Here is a 24,843-nt window from a genome sequence, read left to right on the forward strand (position 1 = left end):
ATTGGAAGCATCTATTTCTCCAGATCTCCAAAAAGTCCTGGACAATCATTCCAAGGTATTTGAGACTCCCAAAGGTCTCCCACCTATGTGTGATCATGATCATGCTATTCATCTGATTCCAGGAAGTGTTCCTCCAAACATCAGGCCGTATCGATATCCCTATGTCCAAAAAAGTGAAATTGAACGTATGGTTGCAGAAATGCTAGAGGCTGGTATAATTCAACCGAGTCAAAGTTCTTTCTCCACTCCAGTAGTATTGGTGCACAAGAAGGATGGATCATGGCGCATGTGTCTGGATTATAGGGAGCTCAACAAGCTCACTATTAAAGATAAGTTCCCCATTCCTGTCATTGATGAATTACTGGATGAATTGCATGGATCAATTTACTTCACCAAGTTCGATCTTCGTTCAGGATATCATCAAATCAGAATGAAGATTGAAGACATTACGAAAACGGCATTTAGAACTCATGAGGGTCATTATGAATTTTTGGTCATGCCTTTTGGCCTTACCAATGCACCTTCAACATTTCAAGGTTTGATGAATTCAATTTTCAAACCATTCCTTAGAAAATTTGTGTTAGTATTTTTTGATGATATACTTATCTACAGCAAGTCTTGGAAGGATCATGTTGAACATGTTGACAGGGTGCTACAACTATTGGAGGAGAAACAATTATATGCCAAAAGATCCAAATGTTTCTTTGGAGTCCAGGAGGTGGAATATTTGGGTCATATTGTATCTCATGAAGGAGTTAAGGTAGACCCTACCAAAATTAAAGCCATTAAGGAATGGAAAATCCCCACATCCATAAAGCATTTGCGCGGATTTCTTGGGTTGACAGGGTATTATTGCAAGTTTGTTAATAATTATGGGAGAATAGCAGCACCTCTAACGACATTATTGAAGAAAGATGCATTTTCATGGACTCCGGAAGCAACAAAGGCCTTTGAACATCTTAAAGAGGCAATGTGCCAAGCACCGGTCTTAACTACACCGGACTTCACAAAAACCTTTATTGTGGAATTTGATGCTTCAGGAAATGGAATTGGTGCTGTTCTAATGCAAGATGAAAGACCCATTGCTTTTGAAAGTCGTCCAATCAAGGGAAAGTTTCTAAGAAAAGCTATTTATGAGAAGGAAATGTTGGCAATACTCCATGCACTTAAGAAATGGCGACCCTACCTAATGGGAAGACACTTCAAGGTAAAAATGGATCATGATGGCCTTAAATACTTTTTAGAACAAAGATTATCCTCTGAAGAGCAACAAAAGTGGGTCACAAAGATGTTGGGTTATGACTTTGAAATCATCTACAAAAAAGGGAAGCAAAATGTGGTGGCAGATGCACTCTCAAGGAAGGATGAGGATGTGGAAGCATTGTTGTGCGCTATTTCTATCATCCAACCAGATTGGATAAATGAAGCAAGGGAGGAATGGAAGAATGACGAAGAAGTGTGGGCACTTATTCGAAAGCTACAACAAGATTCTAGTACGTCTGATACATTTAGCTGGAAAAATGATTCGTTATGGTAGAAAGATCGCTTATAGCTCTGTAAGAATTCCCAGCTAAAACAAAATATTCTTATGGAATTGCACACTTCTCCCTTAGGAGGGCACTCAGGATTTTTAAAAACGTACCACAGGGTTAAGAAGGAATTTTTTTTGGATGGCCTTAAACCAGATATTCAAAAGTTTGTGGCAGAATGTTTGGTTTGCCAACAAAATAAAGTTGAAACAATTAAGACACCGGGTCTATTACAACCTTTATCCATTCCAAGCCAACGTTGGGAGGAGGTATCAATGGATTTTATCACAGGTTTACCCAAGTCTGAGGGAAAGAGTGTCATCATGGTGGTAGTTGACAGACTTACCAAGTATGCACACTTTTGTGCATTATCACATCCATTTAAAGCCCGTACAGTTTCTACTACATTTATGGAAACAATTCAAAAGCTACATGGAAACCCAAAGATTATTGTAAGTGACAGAGATCCCATTTTCACTGGAAATTTTTGGACAGAATTATTTTCTTGTCTTGGTACTCAGTTAGCTCATAGCTCATCTTATCATCCTCAATCTGATGGGCAGACTGTGATAGTAAACAAATGTTTGGAAGGATATCTTCGTTGCTTTGTATCTGATAAACAGACACAATGGGTCAAATGGTTGCGTTTGGCTGAATGGTGGTATAACACTTCCTTTCATACAGCAACAAAAATGACCCCATTTATGGCACTTTATGGGTATCAACCACCATCCATCACATCATATTTAAGAGAAAATTCTAAGGTTCAGGCAGTGGAACATCACATCGAACATCAACAACAAGTCCTCCAACTCTTAAAGGATAACCTCATGTTGGCACAGAATAGAATGAAACAACATGCAGATCAACATCGCAGTGAAATAAGTTTTGATGTAGGTGATTGGGTATTCCTACGGCTACAACCGTATAAGCAAATGTCCCTCAAGCAATCTAAGAAGGATAATAAATTATCACCAAAGTATTATGGTCCGTACAAGGTGTTGCAAAATATTGGTACTATGGCATACAAATTGGAGCTTCCTGCAGCTTCTCGATTGCACCCAGTTTTCCATGTTTCATGCTTAAAGAAGGTTATAAGCGACAAGCTCCCAGTTCAAACAATATTGCCAGAACTTGACGAGGAAGGAAAAAATATATTGGAACCGAAAACAGTTATAGAAACAAGAACTCGACAGCTACGAAATCGATCAATTTCAGAGTACCTTATCAAGTGGAAGAACTTATCCGCTGAAGATTCCACATGGGAGGATGAGAATTTTATGCAGAAGTATCCAGAACTACTCAAGCGTTGAGGACAACACTTTTTTGAAGGAGAGGGGCATGTTGGGTCCCTATAATACTAGTGATTACCCCATTACTATTGTAGTTATACCCCTGATTTATATTGTTGTGCCCCCATTGCCCACATATTGTTTTTAATGTGCCCATAGAATCCCTCTATTGTTATTTTTGTGGCTTTATATTATTATTGTTAGGTCGGCTGGATTATAGTGTGACTCCTTAGACTCCTATATATAGAAAGGAGGTTTTGTCATTTGAATCATCCAAGAATTGTTCATTTATGTAATGTAAAGGAGGTTTCCCCCTCAAAGAGGCTGAATTCTAAGGCGTGGATCTCCCTTTTCTATCTTTTTGTGAGCTGGTTTCATAACAGCAGGTGTAAAAACAGTGTTCAAGAAGGATACCTACAAGATGGTTCGGGGAGCTATGGTATTGATGTGGGGAGTTCAGATTGGAACTCTGTACAAGCTGCAAGGTAGCACTGTTGTTGATGGGTGCAATAGTTCTATGGTTCTTGAAAGTGGAGCAGAAAATCTAGTGGTCTCTGGAGAGAAGACCATGTTGTGGCATCAAAGGCTTGGACATATTGGAGAAAAGGGCCTTTGGATACTTCATGGTAAAGGTATGGTAGAAGGTATGAGTAATAGCTCTCTGGATTTTGATTCCTGTGAAAATTATGTATATGGGAAGCAGAATCGGGTGAGTTTCCCCTTTGGTAGTAAGAGGGTGAAACATATATTAGAACTTGTGCATAGTGATGTGTTTGGACCTATGAAGGTTCCATCACTGGGTAAGTCTGTGTACTATGTATCATTTATAAATGACTTCTCAAGGAATACATGGATATATTTCCTTAAGAAGAAGTCTGAAGTCTTTGACAAGTTTAAATAATTTAAGGCTCTAGTGGAAAACCAAACAGAGAAGAAGATAAAGGCTTTGAGGACAGATAATGGTGGAGAGTTTTGCAGTAAGGAATTTGAAGAATTCTGTAAAAAATGTGGTATAGCACGGCAGAAGACTACTCCATATACACCTCAGCAAAATGGATTTGTAGAAAGAATGAACAAGATGTTGATGGAAAGGGCAAGAAACATGCTCAATGGTGCCGGGTTAGGACAAGAATTCTGGGCAAAGGCAGTGGATACTACATGTTACCTCGTGAACAGGTCACCTTCATCAGCGTTGGAGGATAAGACTCCACATGAGGTATGGACTCATAGGAAACCCTCTTTTTCACATCTAAGGGTATTTGGATGTGATGCATATGTACATGTTCCAAAGGAGCAACGAACCAAGTTGGATAGTAAATCTAAAAAGTGCATCTTTATTGGGTATAAGGATGGTTTAAAGGGTTATAAACTTTGGAACCCAGTAACAAGGAAGGTTGTGTACAACCGAGATGTGGTGTTCAGAGAGGTGAAAGATGTTATTAAACATGAAGTCCAACCAAAAGAACCTGAGAAGATAGAGTTTGAGCTTAAGGAGGAAGAATCGAACTCTACAGTAGAGGAGGAATCAGAAGATGAAGAGCCACAAGGTCCAGCTGTGAGAAGATTAGTCCGAGAAAGAAGGCATCCAGAGGGGTATATTCCATCTGCTTTCTATTCCAATTTTGCTTTGTCTATTACTGATGATGATCCCAGAACTATGAAGGAAGCAGTGGATTCAGAGGATGGAAAACTCTGGAAAGAGGCCATGGTTGATGAAATGGCATCTTTGCACAAAAATGAGGCTTGGGATCTAGTAGAGTTGTCAGCTGGGAGGAAACCCATTGGTAGAAAATGGGTGTTCAAAAAGAATACAAATGAAGAAGGAAACATGGAGAAATACAAAGCTCGGTTGGTAGCAAAAGGTTATTCCCAGGTGCTGGGAATTGATTTTGGTGATATTTTTTCTCCTGTTGCCAAGGTAACTTCTATCAGATTACTTTTATCTATTGTTGCTGCTTTTGATTTTGAGGTAGAACAGATGGATGTGAAGACAACATTTCTTCACAGGGATTTGCAAGAGGAGATCTATATGAAGCAACCTGAAGGTTTTGCGCTGAAGGGTAAGAAAGAACTAGTATGCAAATTAAAGAAGTCTCTGTATGGGTTAAAACAGTCACCAAGGATGTGGTATCAGAAATTTGATACATTTATACAGGGACTTTCCTTCACCAAAAGCAAAGCAGATCACTATGTGTATTTTAAATTAATTGGTGACCGTGTTATTTATCTAGTATTGTATGTGGATGATATGTTGTTGGTTGGAAATGACAAAGAAGTTATCCAGGATTTGAAGACCCAATTGTCCTCCAAATTTGACATGAAATATCTTGGTGCTGCAAACTATATTTTGGGCATGGGAATTAAAAGAGATTAAGAAAAGAGGAAGCTCTAGTTAAAGCAGAGGAAGTATGTCAAGACAATACTGCAGAGGTTTAATATGCAGGATAGTAAACCAATGAAGGTTCCTATTCCTGTAGGTGTGAGGTTATCTGCTGAACAGTGTCCCAAGACACAAGAAGAGGAAGAGGAGATGTCCTGTGTTCCATATGAAAATGCAATTGGTAGACTGATGTATGCAATGATCTGTACTAGACTAGACATTGCACATGCAGTGGGAGTATTGAGTAGGTTTATGTCAAAACCAAGGAAGGAGCATTGGACAACAGTGAAGCAGGTTTTCAGGTATTTGTGTGGCACTAGTGATTATGGTTTGTGCTACTAAGGAAGATCAGGATTGGACAGAGTGTTGGATATTTGTGGCTTTGTTGATGCAGACTAGGCTGGAGATCTGGATCAGAGAAGTTCTACAAGTGGTTATGTGTTTAACCTATTTGTAGGTGCAGTCAGTTGGATGAGTAAGAAACAATCTGTAGTGGCACTATCAACTACAGAGGTAGAATACATGGTGGCCACTCATGCAAGTAAGGAAGCAGTTTGGTTGCAGAGATTGTGTTCAAGTATGGGGTTAGTACATGAAGCTCTAAGGATAGACAATGACAGCCAAAGTGCAGTTTTCTTGGCAAAGAACCCTGCATATCATTCAAAGACAAAGCACATTGATGTTCAGTATCATTTTGTGAGGGATATGATAGAAGAGGTGTTGCTGGTAAAGGTCGACACTTTGAAGAATACTGCAGATGCATTGAAAAAATATGTGAGCTCTGAGAATTTCTCTTGGTGTAGAGAGACAATGGGCATATCAGGGCTAGGAAAATGACTAAGCTCTCTTGTGGCCCCCTGTGGAAAGAAAAAAACAAGTGGGAGAATATTGGGTTGTGTTATATTCCTTCCACGTAGTTAATAGGGGGTTTGAAGGGCACCCGTAACCCCACTTTATGGGGTCTGGGGCAGCACCCCATAAAATTTTGGTTTTGGAACCTATGTTAGGTTGGGCGGACCCACCTATGGTTTTGTGCATGATTTTCGTACATGGTATTGGATGCGATGGTTTTTCGGTTCATGGTATTGGATGCTTTGGAATGTATAAATATGTATTGTAACATTGAAAGGAACATAATGAAAAATCAAGCTGGTAGTCTTAGTTTTGGGATCTAGGGGAAAATCTCTGTGTATATGTGTTTTATGTGTTTAGGTCTTGCATTATTTATTTTCTGTGTTTTAGAATTTGTATGCAGCTAATTTCTGTATGGGGTTAAAACCTACAGTTTTTAATGTGTCAATTTTTTTTTTTGAGTAGCCATTGCATGTAGCAGAAGTTGCCATATTAATGCCTCCAAGTCATAGATTTATTGTTCAAGACACATATATTGATTTCATGAAGCTTGACAATGGGATAATTTTCATCGTGCATTGGTTGTCGATTAAAACATAGACCTCGTAGAGTTGTGCATCCAACTGGTTGTTCAAGGACTCCTCGATTTCGTCATTGGTAGTGACCTTGTTCTGTCCATCTTTTGTTTGGCTCGTGACCTCAAAAGTATACTTGTTGGCTATTCAAAGTGTGGACCAGTGTGTTTGAGGAAGATGGGTGACGAGAGGAGGTGAGAGCTTGACAAGGGCCTATGCGCGTAGAGGATCTTGTAGCGGTCGTCTACATAGAGAAGTACTGTATAGATGATATCCTTCCATTCCAAAGGTCCGATTTATTGTCCATATTCATCCAAATCTTACCATTTATGCACATATGTTGCCATTAAAGTGTGTAGTAGAAGCATAGGGCCCAATTCCATAATGCCTAAAATTCTTAAAATCGATTGGAGCCCTACCACTATCAAACCTATAATCATGACGATTTCCTATACTTCTGAGAATATAAATAAAAATGAGGTGCCAATGGGCAATGAAGAGACAAGAAATGATTCAAATTGTGGCACAAGTCACATGGATCTCGACAGAGTTATGGATCCTCATCTAAATTATGATATGGGAAATGATGACTATGAAAATTTTCTATGCAGTTTTGGTTATTAGCCAGAATTTATTAAGGCTCTTGTCTTCTACTTAAGGAAATTTATAAATTGATGAAGAGCAAATCAAAACATCACCTCTCAAATCTTTGATGGTGTGGAATACGCTTCACAATTTGTTCTAGTGTTAGCTATCTATTTCTAGAGTTTTGTTTCACTTTACTATGCAGAATATTGTTTTTATTACGATGGGGAGAAGATTGGTTTCATTGTTTTTGGTGTGTAAATTTTTTGTAAAAAGAACTAATTAATGAATATAGGAACATAATTAAATTAGTGTTTCTCGGCATTCTTCGGTGCCGAGAGAACGTATCACTAATTTGATTGTGTGGATCTATTATATGTTGATGAGTCTTTTTCTTAGGGCTTGAAGAACATTAGTTACAGGTTACCTTATGAGATCCCTATGTGTGAGAAAGGTGAGCTGCATAATTGACCGCTGGATACAGTCAGTACCCAGACAACTCACCTATACAACTATCAAAAGTGTAGTTCATTGCATTTTTATAGATGAGAGTTTATCCATATGGTGCTCCAATATCAAGATTGTCCTTTGGGACATCGAGAAGTGTTAATTATATGAATTTCATCAAAGATGGTCCAAGGTGTTTATGTTTTAAATTGAGTTGAAGTGACAACTTGAAGATAAGGTGGTGAAGAAAGGGTGGTGTTTATGTGATTCCAAAGTGGATGTGATTGATGATGAAGACCAACCAGATAGATGTGACTAAACGTAATTTACGCTTCTTGTAATAATCTTTGTAATGATGTAATGTAATCATTAAATGGGGGAATTTGAATAATTATTACAATAGTATATAGGTAAGATTAGTTTGTTTGTTGTTGAGTTTTGTTGAGATATTTTCTCAACAAAAAATTCCTTGTTTGGAATCTATTGGATCTCATGATCACTATTCATGTGGCTTGTAGTGTGGCTTTAAATGAAATATATGAATATTTTTGTGTGCACCATGTCCACTAGTCAAATTTCTTACAAAGAAAAGGACCTCTTCAGCACCATATCAACACAACAAGTGATGAATAAAAGAACACTTTATTCACTATCGAAAAAAGAAATTTATTTTATCTTACTCTCCAACACTACACCCTGCCTAGTATACATGGAGAAATGGAGAGAAGGAATATGGCTTGTATTTGGATTGAGAATTATATATTTTGATAGAAGAAAAGGAAACATAAAAATTTTCAAGTTAGTTTTACTTTTTGCATTTTTTATAAATTAATGATACTAGTATAGACATATAAATAAAATGGTTGGTAAATGTCTATAGTCATAAATACATAATAGACAACAAATTACTTATTTTATCATCCATATCAAGTGGTTAATCATACATTTCAAGTGGTTATATTATTTTTTTTATAAGAATTAACTAAATTATAAGTTTATTATTATTAATAATAATAAGCATTAATATATAAGTTAAACATATACACATTTAAAAAGTAATGCAACAATAATTTTCTCCCAATTTATCATGGAGATTCTTAATCTATTTATTACAACTCCATAGCTCATCAATACCACATATCCAAAAAACTATTACTCATTTTAGATGATAATTTTTCATATCACGGAATTTCTAATTAATGAGTTTAATTAAAAGAACAACAAAAAGTCATAACTACTTTGGAAATAAATCTTAGCTTCTAATTTGAGTATACTACTAAGAATATTTTAGAATATTCTATGGGCATTAGAATATTACCATCCACCTAATAATTATTGATGGCTTCCTAATGGGGGTGAACACATGGGTCTAGAGGGTGTTTTGGGTGTTGAGCCTGCCACCCTACGATGTGATGCACAATAAAGGGTAGGGTGTGCAACTCGCCCCCAACATGCATATGCATGTAGACCTACAAATGTATTTTTATTTCCATAGAGGAAGGTGGGAATTCACCTTATCATTGGTGGTTTGGGTGGAGTTCAAGGGTAGAGGTGAGGTCAAGAATTTGACCTCTCTATAGGTGGTGGTATCACTAAAGCCCATATGTAGTGAGATATCCACTTCTTTGAGTGTTTGGTTCTTATGAAATGAAGCTTGTATAATGCCTAGTGGTAAGAAAGTGGAGGTGGAAGGGAAAAATTTGCCGGCATGTGGAGTCTTTGCAATGGGCCTGGGATCTTGATAATAGCAGATAACAAATGTCAATTATGAGCCATGTGGACAAGGTGCCTTAAGTTGTGTATCTCCTGCTCTTGCATTGTCTATGTGCATATCTTTCTAGTTATTTTATTTTTGTCTCCCTTTATCTGTTAAGGGTTCTTGTTGTGTTGGGACTTGGGGAGATTCTAGTTACATTTAATCTGAGGCATGGTTATCATTTTTTGACTGAAAAAATAGTTAATTTTTGTCTATGTGTCTCTCATCTCATATCTAGTCAATTGAATTTGTTTTATAGAGTGTTTCCCTTCTGGTCTAATTTCTTCAAATATAACCATAGAATATCTTATATCTAGGGTCAATTATGGCTCTGTCTCCTTTTGAATCCACAATTTACAGTGGCTTGGAGAGGAGGAGGGGTTAACTACCTTTGAGTGCTTGAATATTGTGGTTCCTCCATTAGTTTAGTCGGATGTCTATTATATGGTGACGATACTAGTCATCCAGTCAATTTGCACTTTGTTTGTGTTCTTTTAGAAGATTACTCTACCCAAGTCATGGTTGTGGTTTATTGTTGTAATTTATAGGGAGGAGAACCCCTCCAACTTTCCATGGCAAGGCAATGTATATAATGCTACACAGGGTATTTTTTAAGAATTTAAATATTTTCCTATATATAGTATTGTAGGCGACTATTCTAGTTCGAAAATTCATATGTATAGAATGTAGGCGAAAATTCAATAAAAAACATATAATTTAACATTAAAATTGGTAAATTTCTGGCAAATATCATCTAGTTAATCATATATATGTAAAAAATAGGTGAATTTTTAACCAAATTGGTGAATAGTTTTTTAGAAATGTCCAAAAAGTACCCCATTTGCAAAACTTCACCCCTAAAATTTTCCCTAATAATGTACGAGGGGGCGGTAGCAATAGTCCACAAGGGAAACGTTGAGCTCGACTCTTTTCCCAAGACTCAACTACAACATACATTAATGAAGTTCCTCCAGAGACATAGCATGAGATAAGGAAATTTGAAACCCATACGAAAGCCAAGAGGAAATCCACAGAGACTCGAAGATAATTGAGGAGGTCTTGTCTTGGGTTCTAGACCCTAGCCACACCATGAGACATAAGAAGAAATACCTCAAATATGTGGTGATTCATTGACAGATCAAGGATCTGCTTCGTTCGGTGTTGAAGGAGAAGTAGGTGGAAAGGTACAATGTATTTGTTTCACTGGAGAACATCAAAAGGATGTTGATGAATCAACACTTCTTTATGGAGAGGCTCGATGCAAGGTTGACCCATGTAGAAGGGAATATGAAATGTGAATCTGATAATGCTACAATGCCTGGTTCAAGTGCTAGGGACCCAACTCCTATTTATTCTCTGACTTTTAGTAACTACTATGGCTACTAGTATTTATGGTTTTCTTCTTAAACTTGTAATGACTACATAGATGTCTATTTTTGCAATACCCTCGAGACTTTAGAGAACCATAGCTGGTGTTTTTTCTAAATTCTATAGAGACACTTGTAAATCCATAATCAACCAGATATAACAACTTTGTATTTTGATGATATTTTGATAATATAAAGCATTTTAATTTATAGAAAAAACGATAAATATGAATAATTAAATTGAAATTCTAGAAGCTCTATTCCAATATAGAAATACCTATAAATATAACTCATTAGGAATATTTGTGTGTCAAATAATATTAGATTTTTTTTTAAATAATTTTAACTTTTTGATTTACTCTATTTATAAAATATAATAATTTATATTTAATCTATTTTTTTCAAAATAAAATCATACTTCTATAATTAAAATATATATATATATATATATATATATATAATATTATGATTTAAGTGGATAAGTAAAACATCTTTTGTTTGATGAACTAACTTTGGTGGAACATGAGGAGTATCAAAACATAGTATTTAGAATAAAAATCTTCAAGTTAAGTTTATAACGTTTCAAATAATAACACTTAATAAAAAAATACTTAATATTGTAATTTTATGATTTTATGAGAAAAAGGTGATGGAATTACCATAAAAACTTAAAGTTAATGATGTCACTAATCGTATTCCCCAGGGATAAAGACAAGGACTACATAGAAAAGAAGGTGATTGCATCATGTATGGTAACGTACTGCATGGAATATGGATGGAGACAAACTCGATGAATTCTAATCTCAATTAAAGCGACAATGACGACAATTAATTGATATGGCTGTTAATAGCGAGGATAGCTTGTAAAGTGTTGCAAGTATTTATGGAAAAAGTGGGAAGATATATTCCAATCTACCTTTCAATGCAATGCACCATAAAATATTGTGTAAATAAACCTTTACTTGGACTTGAATTGAAAAAAATTATGACGGAAAGTTTTTTCCTGGTTTGGGAGATAGGGTTGAGTATCAAGAAATAGGGTTGAGTATCTCCCAAACTATGTTTGGGAGATAAGGTTGAGTATCAAGAAACTATGTGAGCGATATATACGTGGGTTCTCATTGCAATGTAGATGTTAAAATTATAAAATCATTTCCATATATATTAAGATTAATGGACCTAACACTTGCTTAAAATGATTAAGCGTATCTTGAATGGTTTTTCTTCATGTCTTTCTATGGGAGGGGAACCCATAAATTTATTAATATAACATGGTAGTCAATCTTTCTCTCTCATGTTAATGAAATCCCATTTATAGTGCACGTAAGGAGAGAGGTAGGGCTACTAGACTATTTAAGGAGCAACAAATTTGTCCAAATAATTAGAAGATTTTAAAAGTACAGAATCAGTTTTACTTTCTCAAATTTAATTGTAACATAATTTTGATTAAAGGGTTTTATTTGGATTAAAATATTCAAAAAAAAAATATTTAACATTTTTGAATTCAAGTTTCTGATTTATAATGAATTAAAAAAAGTGTGATTTTTAGCGAAAGATTTTTCTTATTATTTAACATTTTGGTATCATATTCGAAAAGTTTTTGTGTAGTCAAATATGGTAAATTTTTTATTTTCCAAGATCAAAAATATAACTTTAATTGGATAACTTTTTTAAAATTTTATTTTTCTTTTTATATTTCACAAAAAGTTATGTTATAGTCAAATCTAGTCAATTTTTTTGTTTATTAGGCTAATTTTCCATGCAATTTTATTTTCAGGATAAAATATTTAAAATTGAATATTAAACCCATTTATATATGTATAGGTTAAAAGAAAACATGTAAAGTGTTTGATCATTAAACCTAAACACATGTATACACACATAGCCAAATATGGTAAATATTTCATTTTCAGTAAAACATGTGCAATGTTTGATCTTTAAAACTAACCATATGCATACAGAGAGTCAAATCCAAGAAATCTTTTATTTTTGGTAAAACAAGTGAAATGTATGTTCATTAAGCTTAAACATATGTATACACATAGTCAAATCTGGTAAAACTTTTATTTTCTATAAAATTTTATGTAATATTCCTAGTCGATATTATCAGTGATAAACAAAGCAAAACCACACATTCAACGCAACAAATTGCACACACGATAAGAAAACCAAGAATGCTCTAGAAACATGCCAAAAATGGAAATTTTTTATTATATAATAGATGTTGTACAAAAGGAGATGGAATGAATGCACCTAGGCTTTCTCAAGGCTAGCTACAAGCCCCAGGGGATGAAAAACCCTATAGCCAAATGTTGAAGATGGATCTCCTCCAAGAAGTGTGTGCTAGCCCTTATGGAACTACTTTGTTGGTTGAAAGAACTAGAGATTTAACCCAATTCTAGTGCTTAGAAAATTCTTCAAATTTGGCCCTGATCTTCTCTCTCGAAACCCACAAAAGGGTACGAAGGGTTTGGATTAGTTTTGACCCCTGAAATTTCCCCCAATTTCCACATGCTGCACTAGTGACTGGGAATTTCGACCCCCCTGAGGAAATCACTATTCTGTGCTCCAAAATGGCTGCAAATTGCTAGTGAAATTCCCCTTGGGATGTCTCCTCCTAGCCCAACTTTCTTCACCTCTAAAGGTCCCATGTTTTTTAATCCCACATGTGGCTCAAGGAAGCCCCTGCGTAGGCCCACAAAAACACTAGGGAAGGGTGAATAAGCTGCAAAAAAGATCTTCATAAATTTGTCCAATCAACCCCTAAAAATATAGAAAATAATAGTCTAATCTTCTCCCAAAAAGGCCCAACAAATATGCTTCCCCACAACAACCTCTACCAGGGTGTGTGTACTCTCCTCCTTCGCCCATGTCACTATGAAAGACCCAGAAATTCTTGGATAATACACTGAAACAAATTGACAACTGAAATGAAGCTCCTCCTAGGGATGGCACTGAGATTTCACCGAAGGAAGGGATGAGAATCTTGCTAGAGAATCTCGGGTGCAGACTTGAATAATTAGCCCAAGCGTTTTTGGTGCAAGAAAATGTCAGTGTCAAAAGCCCTTCTCACTACCTCCAGACTTCCATGTATAATTTCTCTTTTCCTCCTCATGTGGGCCCCCTTCTCTTAGAAATTTGACTTGCCTCCTTAGGCAATTCGAACTTCGTTCCCCAAGTGGTGCGTATTTCATGAGGGGTGGCCCCCACATTCCATTAGCTACAAAAATTTCAGCCTCCCTTAATAGTCAAAAAGATGTAAAATTGTGAGTCCCCCTTTTAATCAAAAAATATTTTAGGAAGTAAAATTACACTCCTCCCCTCCCAAATGTTTCTTATCCCTGAGAAAATGCAATGGCAGATGTTGAAGTATGTGCTCCCTCTCGTAAGTGGCATCCTAATCTAGTAAATTTTGCCAGTGTACCAAATACCCTATGATAATCCTACTCCTCGGCCTCCTCTCCCTGGTCTCCAAAATGATCTTTGGTTCTAGTACTAGGTGCCCCTCCTCATCAAGTCGGGGTAAATCAGTAGCAGTTGTCATATGTTTCCTTAGAATCCTTTTGAAACATGAGACGTGGAAAATGTTGTGTACCTTGCTTTCGGGTGCAAGCTCCAACTCGTACGCTACCTCTCTGATCTGCCTAATCACCCTGTAAGGCCCATAGAGGTGTGGTTTTAGATTTTCATCCCCCTTCTACTTCAATGTGGATTTTTGATATGGTTGGAGGCGTAAAAATACTAAGTCTCCCACCTCAAATTTCCTCTGAACGTTATTCCTGTATATTTTTTGTTGATTTTGGGAAGCTTGCAATTTTTTTTCATAGATTTTGATATGTTTTTGCTCTGCTGAATATAATCTTTGGCCCTTAGGGCCTTGATGCCTCCAAAAACAAGGTTAGCAAAATATAAATCATCATATCCATATAAAGAAAGAAATGGTGACATATCAATGGACATGTGATCGGTGGTATTATAGCAATACCCCCCCAAGTGTATCCATTTCATCCAAGCTCGATGTTGGCCCATATCGTAATTCCGCAGGTACACTTCCAACCACTTGTTAACTATCTCATTATATCCATCCATCTAAGCATGGTAACTAATGCTGGGAGTGAGCCCAGTGCCTACCAATCAAAAGAGCTCCTGTCAAAATTCCGTAATAAAGTGGTTGTTCAGGTCACTAGCTATGGTATTAGGGAGACCATGCAAACAAAAGAACTCTCTGAAAAACAACTCTGTAACTTGCGATGCAAAGTACTGGGAGGGGATAGTAAAGAAATTTCCATACTTTGTTAACCTAGCCACCACCACGTATACGTAATCACGACCCTGCACCATGGGAAGGCTTGTGATAAAATTCATAAAGATGCTCTCCCATTTCCCCTGTGGAATGGGAAGTGGCTGTAATAACCCAATCAGATGGCCCAATTCCCCCTTGTTCCTCTGACATGCCTCACACTCTTGTGCATGCTTCAGCACATCCCCCTTGAGTTCCTTTCACGTGAAACTCTCCCTGACTGTCTTGTATGTCTTCAGGAATCCCTCACAACCCGACAATGGTGAATCAAGAGATTCCTGGAGGATCTTCTCTATCAGTAGTGAACTTGGTACCAAAAATATGTGCCCCTCATAGTAGATGACATCTTCCATCACCAGTAGTACTCATCCCCATGAGACCCCTCCAAGATCTCAAATTTCCTCAAATCCTTGGAGTACTGCAGCAAAACTTGTGCCTTCCAATCATGACACATGCTCATGAGTGGAAGTGTTGCAGGCTTCCTAGATACTGCATCTGCTACGACATTGTTCTTTCACTTGACATACTCTATGTCAAAGTCATAGGCTTGGATCTTGTTGATCCACTTTTGTTGTCTATCATTGAGGCCATTCTTCCCTAGAAAATGGCGAAGATTGTTGTGATCAATCTTCAATCTAAACATGATTCCCACCAAATACTGCTCTAATTTTTCCACTGCATGCATAATGGCCAACATCTCCTTGTCATAAATCGATTATAGCCTCCCATGTGGAAGGAGATTCCGGCGTTCGAAAGAAATGAGATTACCATCCTGTGACAGTACGGTGCCCACACCCTCACTTGATGCATGACACTCCAAGGTGAACGGTTGGGTGCAATCAGGGAGGGCCAATACTTGGCAACAACTCATCACCTCCTTGAGGTGCTCAAACACTGCCTGTTGGGCCTTAGTTTTGGTCTTATTTTTGCTCAAAGAAACTTACTTGTCCATCTATTTTCCATCCATTTTCCCTTAATTTATCCCATTTTGATGTATATTTGATATCCATTCAGGTATTTCATTTTAATTTTTCAATTTCTAAAGTTTTTATGAAAATTTGGTTTTTAGTGCAAAATTGGCAGATTCAGAAATTCCCGTAATAGCTCTATGGTTGATATGGTTGCAGGACACTTGGGCACGAATGGAATGCATGGATGAACATCTTGGGAACTACGACTAAGCCAGCAATTCTTAGTTCGAATAGAACAAGCTTTATTAGGCCCATTTGGTGCTAGTCAACCATGACTAGTCATTCAGGAATCCCATAGAAATAGGGCAGTTTTGAGATTTCATAGGAATGATCATCTTTCTCGGGATGGGAGTAATGAATTCGACATAGATAGGTGGATGAGAGTAGATGGGTTTGTTTGAGTGAATATAGATCAATTTGTTCATGAGACTTCTTATTTAAAGCCAAAACTTTGATGGCTTATGTATTGATTTTATGATATACTTTTATGCTGTGACATCTTTGGATTGAGGAGTTAATTTGAAGACTTGTGTTATTATTATTTTGCTTTTCAATTATATGGATGTGTGACTGAATTTAAGCTTCTGATATCACCTCTCAAAGTGTGCAAGGCAAGGGTGGAGGGCCCCCATTCCAAGCTAAGTACACTTCCTTGTTAACTAGTTTCATTTCCTTGTAATCTGGTTGATTGTAGCACTAGTTTTTCAAAGCTTTATTTCAGTTTTCTTTATGGTTTATGCATAGTGATTGATTTCATTAGTTAATATCTTATTCATCACTTTATTGAGTTGGAAAAATAGGTGTTCAAGTTGGGCATCCCTTCTGCTAAAATGATGAATCAAAACTAGTGTCTTTTGTTTGCATGCAAGTAGTTTCTCATTGAGATTTTGATACTGAGATGAATGAATTATGATGGAATACCTTATGTGTCTCTTAAGTTAAGAGCTTCTTTCATTAATAATTTATCCATCTTAAGCTTTTGGTTTCAATCTCTGATTCATCAAGTGATAATTGAGATGAAGGTGGACTTCTTGAAGTCAGGAACCCTTTCAATGTTTTTCTCTTTTTAAGTTGATTGAATTAGAGTTATAGAATGTATTACTTTTAGCTTTTGAATAACTTATCTTTCAAGGTTTGATTACATCTGATCTTCACATATAGTGAACTTGCCTCAAAGCATAAACAACCCGGATTGATAAGAAATAATTGTGTTAATTTAGGTCCACAAATTAGCTCAACACTGCCTATACCCTATCTATCCATAAGAACAACCCCTTCTTAGTCAAATTGGTGAGGGGAGCTTCCAACTGTGAGAAGAGCTTCATGAACTTGTTGTAATAAGTGCATATGCCCACAAAACCTCTCAACTCAATCACATTTCGGGGAACTGACCAATCACAAATGGCTTGAATCTTCTCCTCATGTACCCTCATGCTATCCACCCATGATGTGCCCTAGATAGAGCATCTATTTCAACCCAAACTCACACTTAGACAACCTGGCATAGAACTATTGCTCCTATAAAATGTGCAACACCACATCCAAGTGTTGTAGATGCTCATCCCATGTCCTGTTGTAGATCACAATATCATTGAATAATATCAACACGAATTTCTACAACTTCCCACAAAACACATGGTTCATGCAAAACTGGAAGGCCTCAGGTGCGTTAGTGATCCTAAAGGAAAAGAATTCAAAATTCCCATAGTGGCATCTAAATTTTGTCTTAGGGATGTCCTAATACCTCCCTCTGATCTAGTGGCAAGTCTATCTTAGAGAGGTACTTGGCTCCTCTAAGCTCATCAATGCATGGAATGAGGTAGTGGTTATTTAAGGTCTTCTTGTTTAGTGCCTGATAATCTGTGCACGTGCGCAACCTCCCACAATTTTTCTTCACTGGAACAACTAATTAATTGAAGTGGCTATATCTAAGCCTAACTAGCCCAGGTTCCAACAACTTCTAAATGGCCCACTCAATCTCATCCCTATAGGCCTTGGTATGTCTATAAGGAGTGGTAATATGTTCTTGTACCTCTTGCTCTAGCTCAATCGTGTGCTCAAATCCCTGTCAGGTGGCTGCCCTGGTGGTATGTTCATAAACACTAACAAATGCCTGTCCAAGATGACATGTATGTCAGGGTGTGGTGGCTTGCGCTGACCCCCAGCCTCTGAAATCCTCAACTCCACTGCCCACTCTATGTCCCCATGCCTCAAGTCAGCATCTATATTATGTCTTGAAACTATCTATTGAGGATAAGAATGCATGCCCCGAAGAATAAGTAACTTTCCATCTGGCCCCATGAACTCCATCTCTAGTGTCGTCCAATCTGTATTGACCACCTACCAAAGGGAGTAGAGCTAGTGACCCATCACCACATTCATGTCTAGTACATCCACCATGAAGAAATGGTCTGTCATCGAGTAGTTCCCCATCGTCATTGTGAAAGCTCATACATATCATGTACACTACATGGTCATATGCCCTGGCCCAATGACTACAAACCCTCAAGCTCCTCTATAGTGATGCCCCACCTCTGAAACATCTGTGCATCAATGAAATTATGGGTGGAACCACTATCTACCAACATCGATACACACTTCCCCTGCACTGTGCCTTTGATCCTCAAGGTCAAAAATTATGGAACCCCATGTAATGAAGTGAGGACTCCTCCAGATGGTGTGAAAGGTTCTCCCACAGGTGGTGGTGGTGGTGGTAGTGGTCTTCTCTCTGCATGTGTCTTGTCGTCACCCCCACCTATCTCCAAATCCATGTCATCCTCATCTTCACTATCAAAGAAGACCTCAATTTAATGGGCCTTTCCCACCATTCATTTATGGTTTGTTTCCCAAGGCTCCTAACAAGTGAAGCATAACTTTTTCCTCCATAGGTCTCTCCTGGTCTCCTTGTCTAACCATCAATGCCCCTGGAGTACTTGCTATGGTGGGGGCCTCGTGTCATGTCCCCTCTGTGGGAAGGGAGCCCGTGATGGTATAGGTGTTGGAGTCTTGGGGATTTCCACTTGAAAATCCCTAGCACAAGTCATAGCCACCTACAATGTTGTGGGTCTGCAGAATCTCACCATCCCATGTAATGGATTCAAAGATCCCTCTACCAATGTGTACATCCTTCTGACATCAGATAAATCTGGCACCATGATTGAGACCCTAAAAAATTCTGATATATACTTATTTGGATGGAAATTTTTCCTGAGCTAGTTTAGCTCTCTCAAATGGGCCTTTAGGTCCCTCCTATCGAAATGCTACGCCACTCTTTGTGTAAATTCCTCATAAGAGGTCATGCTGGCATGCCCTAGCATGGTCAAGCCATATAACTACCATTTGTGTGCCTCTACCTCTAATTGCAAGGTAGCCATTTTGATGGCTTCCACCTCTGTCATCAAGTTAAGCTAGAAACATGTATCCAAAGTCTTCATTGAAGCTCAAACTATGCACTTTGTAGATCCATCATATGTGGGAATATACATCCTCCCAATGGTATGCTACAACTCTGAGCTCTGCGTGCTAGACCCCCCACTTCTTTTGCCTCTCTCGTTCTTCTTGACCTAACATAAATATCTATAAGACAAAGCTTCTTTGAAATCCTCCCCAATGGACTGTCATTCCCAAAAATAATCTCCCATGGGCATCTAATCATCTACCCCATCCTCTTCACTAGGTGTTGAAGTTAAAAATGTAGGCAACATGGTCTTGTTCAACCCAATGAAAGCTAATGGGTGAGTGGATTGTGAAGGATGGTTATACTTTTCTGAGGTCCCTGAAGTCTCTGCATATAGGAACTCACAATTTATGCTCATGTCCCTATTCTGTTGCTTAAGTTCCCAAAACATCTCCTTCCACCCTTTAGCTAAATCATTTATGTCCTTTGAGAGGCTATCAAATTTTACTTCCTCCATACTCCTTGACTCCCCAAAATTTTCCACCACTACTACCTTCCTGAGTGTCTTAGTATCATGTGTATCCTCCATCTCTCATTCCCTTCTCTGGTACCTGCCTTCGATAAGTAATTTTCTACCTATCCTCCTCTTTCATTGAAAATATCCCCACGGATGAGCCAAGAATTGAACTATGATACCATTGAGATATTCCTAGTGGATATTATTACTGATAAACAAAGAAAACACACACATGCAACACAATAAATTGCACACACGATCAAACAACCAAGAATGCTCCAGAAACACGTGGAAATGGGTCAAATTTTATTATATAATAGATGGAGTATAATATGATATGGAGTGAATTAATCTGGACTTTATAAATGAAAGCTAGAAGTCCTAGGTGATAAAAAAATCACTTCCCAAATGCTAAACATGGCTCTCCTCCAAGAATTCTGCATTGGCCATTATGGAACTATTTTTCTAGCTGAAAGAATTGCATATTTGACCCACTTCTAGTGCTCAAACAATTATGCAAATTTGGCCATATTCTCCTCTCTCCAAACCCACTAAAATCCAGGAAGGGTTTGGGCTAGTGCTAACCCTAAAAATTTCCCCTAATTTCCATGTAGACCACTAGTAACTAGAAATGTTGGCCCTCCTAAAGAAATCAATGTTCTTCCCTCCAAAAGTGCTACAAATTTCTCACAAAATTCCCCTTGGGATGTCACCTACTAACCCAACTTGCTTCACCTATGAATGTCCCATGTTTTTGACTCCCATGTGTGGCTAAAGGAACCCCTGCATAGGCCCATAGAGTCACTGGGGAAGGGTAAATAAGCTAGAAAAATAACTCTAGAAATTTTTCCAATCGGCCCCCAAAAATCCATCAAATGATAGTCCAATCTTTTCCCAAAAAGGCCCAACAAAAATGTTTCCCCACAACAGCCTCTCCCAGGGTGTGCATAGTCTCCTCCTATGTCCAGCTCACTGAGAAAGGCCCACAAATATGCTTGGATAATACACTGGAACAACTCTCCAACTAAAATAAAGCTCCTCCTAGGGATGGCACTCAGATTCCACCAAAGGAAGGGATGATAAAATCTCTAGAAAATAGGAGGTGTAGGCTTAGCTAATTGGCCCAAGTGTACATGCATAGATTTGTGGTTGATTTTTTTGTTAACAAATTTATTAAAAGTATTACCTTATCACAAGTAACATGTTGTGTGTATACATATGTTTAAGGAAAATTTATAGAACATGTGAACTTTCCATAGTGGATTAACTAATATTGAGGTCTTTCCTATAGGGGATTAGGAATACCAATAAAGTGGTCATTTGCGTAATTGTGATTGGAGTAGAATCAATGTTTTCCCAAAGATGAGCAACCTATAGAGGTTGTGATTTTCCTAAATTTTGGGACTTGAGTCAAATTAAGGTCACACAATAGCACTCATCTTCATGAAAATATCATTTCAACTAAAAGGTGATTTGCAAATTTTTTTGTAGTGTGGTGATTGACCTCTAAATTAGACATAAATTAAGGCCCATGCCTCTAAACGAAAACATAAATTAAGGCCTATGACCATCCTTCAACACATTAAACCTCTCTTTCTACATTAGATAATGTATTTTTAACTTAAATATATTGATTAGGAAGGTTTATGAATAATTGCATATGTGTGCCTAATATTATTTATTTTTGAGGAATATTATGAGAATATTGGGCAGATTATGAAGATTTGGAGGAGGATATAATTTAGGGACTTGTTCCCTACTACAGAAGGATCAATAATAAATAATATATCAACAAGATATTATGGATTTATGGCACAGATTGTGGAACTCCAATGATTGAGAAAATCTAGGAATGTGTTCCCTCCCATTTAATGAAGATTCCTAGTACTGGGGCCCAGATCCACTAATCAAGGGATTTTGGTGGGGAAATATTCCTCCATTCATGGGGAATTATTCCTAATCATTTTGTATGAGTACCAAGTCGAATTTTCATGGAAAATATTGTGGAACTCCAATGATTGAAAAAATAAAGAATGTGTTCCATGCCATTTAATGCAGATTCCTAGTATTGGGGACTAGATCAACTAGTCATGGGATTTTGGTAGGGATATCTTCCACCATTTGTGGGGAATGATTCCTAATCATTTTTTATAAGTACCAAGTTGAATTTTCCTCTAGGAAGAGATTTTTCATTAGTGTTATTGTGGAGAGAGCTTGTAATTTTGCAGCTCCATTGTATTTTCTTTCAAGGATGTAACTCTATTAATGAAAATAATGAATATTGGTGTCATGTTCGGCTTCTAAATCTTGTTATCATCCATAGGTCTTTGATTTTACTTGGGCTTGGCCATACTAGGAGCCTCATAGCCCTTTTGTATCATTTTATTTCCTTCTTTTCATTTCTTATTCACATGCATCTCTTGTTTTTATTTCTTTCTATTTTGCATTTAGTATGTAAGTTCTTTTGTAGGATCAAAAGCATTGTTTAATCCTTGGAAAAGCTTTGGAAATTCATAGTAATCATTGAGTTGCTTGGATTAGTCTTCTTATTTCCAAATCTAGATTGCTCAACCTCCTTTTTAGAAAAGAACAATAAATTTCTGCTATTTTTTAGAGAATGCTAACGAGCTTCAATCGAGTTGATTCCACTTGCATTAGATAGAAAAAGCATTCTAGTTCATAAAAATAGTTAACCCATAGGATTTTTACTTGATTAGGTTAGGAATTTTTTATATTTACTAGCTCATTAGTTCTCAAATTTCTACATTTTCGACTAGTAATGTTTCTCTATTTTTTAGCATGGGTTAACAGAGGTATTTTTGAGTGATTCCACTTGGAATGGGGACCTAAGGCATCCTAGTTAATAAAAAAAAAATTCCCATCCAATTGTGATTTGATTTTCTTCATCATTCAATGAATTATAGTAAATATGTACATCCTATAGTAAATCACTATAGCATCCTCTAGGAAAGCCTGTTTTGTGCTCGAATTGAGAAAAATCATCATTGAAGCTGGGATTAGGCCTCTACTCAACCTCCATGCCATCAAGACCATTTTAAACCTCTTGCTCCACACTTAGGTAAACATTTAGTTTTCAAGAGTAGGATTTCATTTCCATTTCTTCTATCTTTAGTCTTACATTAGATCTCATCAATGTTTTATATCATTTTACAAAGTTTTCCTCATGCATGAAGTAGATAGCTTGCTCATGAAATTCTATTTCCTTCAGATAATTGAAATTGTTCTTGTTTGTGTGATTTTTGGGTAAATGTCAATGTTTGATGCAGTGCAAGTGTTTCAGTAGTAAATAGAGATTTCATGAACAACAACCTCATCCCAACTCCATCCACCCATGGTCCCCACTTTCTTTCACTAAACCCTCTCCAATTTCATCATTTCACAAGGAAACTTCTCCAATATTCTTGAGCAAATCTATCCATATCATAACTTTGGTTTTGAGTTCTGAAGTGGTCCTAGGCACTCCCTTGCCTCATTCCATCCACCAACCACCTCCCCTAATCTTTCCATCACCTTCAACATCCATCCTTTTGCTCTTGGTTGTATCTTTAAGGTTTTAAGGGGATCCTGTAGGTTTTCAGGACATCTTGTAGGAAATCTTGTAGCATAATGTAGGAAACCCTGTTTTGAGGTTGAATTGAGGAAAAAGCATCCAGGAAGCTAGCAAAGGGTCCCTACTTGTCTCCCAAGCCTTCTGACCATTCACCATCATCTCCAAGCCACCTGCCACATCAACAAAAGAGATTAGATTTCACACTCTCAAATGAAAAAAGACAAAAAGAAAAACAAATTTATTGTATTCATTTACATGCACAACAGTAGAAAGTTTGATGGTTTAAATCTAAATGCTTAGGAAAATAGGATTGCATACATGTTAACTTAGAATTCTTTTGAAGCAAAGCCTCTTAGAAGTTAGTTAGAAAATGGTGTGTTTTAACATTTGATTTCAGTCTCTCTCCTTGTACTTTCTTTCTTGCAATAGGTTAAGGTTTCAATTCGAACATTTCATTTTCTGCAATTAGTTTAGGATTTGACTTCAGTACATGCACTGCATTACATCGTGACAACAAAGGAAGGACACACTGTATGTTGCACCTATAGTGTCGATACCTCTTAACTTTGTACAAACCCCGAGTGGATAATTAAAGTCAGTAGCCTTGAGAGTTGCAACATTCTTGTTGCAATACCAAGGCTAACCACTTTTTAGTGTCGTTCCCGGGAAGGTGTCAAAGTATGCATTGTTTTCTTCCCTAGTTGATTCATTTCTTTTTACTGTTTGAAGAAACAAAAAGATAATTGCATTAATCATATTTAATTTCAAAAGTAGAAAACCGCATTGCATTATAGTTTTTATTCAATCATAAAAACAAAAACAAAATTTCCCCAACACCAACCCACCCCCCCCATTTGATCACGTGGTGCAGTAAGAGCCACATCACTATTCACTTTTGCAGGTATAATAAGAATATGACAAAGAATGTAGAAGCAATGGATGGAGGTGATGAAAATGAGGAAGATCCTCTTGGATTTCCCATTCAAGATACTCATATCATTGTGCACATGAAGAACATCCCTCCATATTTTCTTCCAAAATTTCATTGTCTAAGGTTAGAGGATCCGAAAACCTTTCTCTTTGAATTTGAGATTGTTTGTAGATCTTATGGCTACTTATTAAAAACTCAAAAATTGAGATTGTTTCCAGCAACATTGAAGGATAGAGCTCTTAAATGGTTCATGAGTTTAGGGACTAATTCAATAAGATCGTGGAATGATATGCAAAAGATATTTATAGAAAAATATAAAGATCATGATCTTAAAGAAGAAATATTTAGAATTAATCAAAGAGAAGATAAGAGT

This window comes from Pinus tabuliformis, chromosome Q (genome assembly GCF_031772625.1).
Source record: "Pinus tabuliformis cultivar Carrire ecotype Pingquan chromosome Q, CPIR1, whole genome shotgun sequence".
Lineage (NCBI taxonomy): Eukaryota > Viridiplantae > Streptophyta > Pinopsida > Pinales > Pinaceae > Pinus > Pinus tabuliformis.